Here is a 2,613-nt window from a genome sequence, read left to right on the forward strand (position 1 = left end):
AACGCTTACGGAAGTTTCAGCTTCGCCTGAATCCCAACAAGTGTACTGTTATACCCCAAAATTTGCCCGCATCTTTTTTCAAGAAAAACTTCAATCTAAAAATTAAGAGCTTCATATAATCTTGGATTTTTTATCCCATAACTATCCTGATTTATGAATACTTGGTTTTTAGAATTTTTCTTATACGGTATTTTGGCTCGCTGTTGAATTCATTCTTACGCAAACGCCAATTACTGTTTATTACTTCACACACGCTGTTTATTTGAGATTTATTTACAGATAAATAGTACTGACACAATTGGTACAGAGTTAAATCTTTTGCAGGCGCATAGTTCGGGGATTCAGACTGTACTGGTAAGAAGTAAATTATTATTTCCCACTAATTTTTGTACTATATTCCATTATTTTCAAAATCTTTTCCTTTCTATTCAAATCTCTTTCTTTCAAAATCAAATCCTAACTTTATTCTATACATCTCTTTTCAAACCCTACCATACACTTTCTTTCAAATCCTACTTCCACTCAAATTTTCCTTTTTGTACGGAATCACTTCATTCCCCAACGTCTCTATCCTTCTTTTCATTCTATAAATACCTCTCATTTTTTCCATAAAATCTCACATCAAATTCTAACTCATCTCTCAAATTTCTACTTCATATTCATTCTCTCTATTTCCCCGGCAAAAATGGCAAAGTGGATGGAGACACTTTTTCTTATAGTCATCACAATTGCTACGGTGATCATGTCCTTCTTCTGTCTGCATAGTCCTGAAAAATGTGGACCTGCGATGGTTACACTCCCGATCATCTATATGTTATTATTTGTAGCATGGGTTATTAATCGTCATTCTTAAAGTTTGTCGTATCTCTTATTTCTTAATGTACCGTTTACTCGTCGTACTGTTCATTATAGTATGTAATATTTGTACTGTCAGTATTAAATGTCGTACTATTTGTCGTACTGTAGTTTAATTATCCAGATAATATTTTGTGTGTTTTCTGCCAGTTAAATATTTATTTTTCTGTGCCCTAAATGTTTTTCAGGGTTATTATCGGTAATTTTGTTCGCATACAGTACATATTATTTATTTATTACGTCTGTGTTTTTCTAATCACTCATGTAAATAAATTTTCATCATTAACACAAAACAAAACCAAAAAACAAAAACAACAAAAATATTAACTTTGACTGTTGAATTTTCACCTTAACTGCTTCATTAATACCCGGACAGCCAGTTGACAGTCAAACTCGCTGACAGTGCAATTCTCCGTGTTTTGTACCATCAATCAAATCAAACTTTTGCATTTCAAAATTCCAAGATTTTTGTCCTAGAAGTCTTCTGAATATCACATGATTAGCAGAGACTCAGCACTGCACAAAAATCAGGTACGCTTAACTGTCTCTTACACAAACAGTCCCTAACTAGGGTTTATTGTTTTTTCAGGAGAACAAGTTTTTGAGACCTCAAATGGATTTCATGGACCTCCATATATCTCAATGTACCATCATACAAATTTTCAAACTTCAATTCACTCAAACGCACAGTCAGCAGCTCAAACAGTCAACAGACGACCTGTTTGACCAAAAAGTCAACAGACAGTCAAAAATGATTTTTTATCAAAGTCCATAATTTGTCAAAGGATTCATCATTTGATCATTGGTTGATCATAATTCATCAAGGAAAGATAAAAAATCAACAAAACCCTAAGTTTCAAAATTAGGGTTTTCTCCTAAAAAGTCAACTGAACTTTGACTGGTCATAACTCTCTCATCCTTCATCCAAAAAATTCAAACCAAAGCTCATTTTGAAGGAAATTCAATTATCTTTCAAATTCAATTGGTCCCATGGTCATTAGATTCACCATTTGAAAAATATGGACAAAGACATTACAGGTCATTTTCAAAGTCAACAAAAAGTCACTTTTTTCAAAAGGATACACAAGGAGCATGAAAAATCATTTTGATATGAGACCAAAGACATTGGTTAGAGGACTCTTTGAGGTTTCAAAAAAGTACAAGATCTCCTTCATATGATAAAAATTGAGGGATTTACACCTTGTTGAAGTTGACCATTTTTTGGGAAAATGCATGAAATCAACATTGATCAAAAATGTTTTTTTTCCAAATGAGACCCAATTTCCATGGTCCAAACATGTTTCCCATGATGTAAAGGGCCTCCCACGACCAAGACAAAGCCCACATCATTTTTGTTCTTTTTTGGTTTAATTTTATCATATAAGATTAAATTAAAAAAAAGGAAAATGGAAGGATAATGTGTAGCTTAGTTTCTAAGCATGACTCATCAAAGATCATTCAATACTCTGCCCCAAAGGAAGTACAACAGAAGAGGTGTGGAAAAATCAAGCTATGGTGGCTTGAATTCAAAGCTACATATATTAAAAAAGTCAAAAATTCAACAAAAGCACTTAATGCTTCTAGCTTAGTTTTTAAGCACATCTTTGCCTATAAATGAAGTATCACACTTCAGTAATAGAAGGGACACGAATTCAGAGCCCAAGTCTTGCTTGTATCAACCTTGTATCAACTTGGATTTTTCAAAGAAATTTAAAATTCGAATTTTAATTTCTAGCTTGTTTCAATACAAATTAATTA

The sequence above is a fragment of the Vicia villosa genome, unplaced genomic scaffold, assembly GCF_029867415.1.
Source record: "Vicia villosa cultivar HV-30 ecotype Madison, WI unplaced genomic scaffold, Vvil1.0 ctg.004609F_1_1, whole genome shotgun sequence".
In the NCBI taxonomy this organism is placed as follows: domain Eukaryota; kingdom Viridiplantae; phylum Streptophyta; class Magnoliopsida; order Fabales; family Fabaceae; genus Vicia; species Vicia villosa.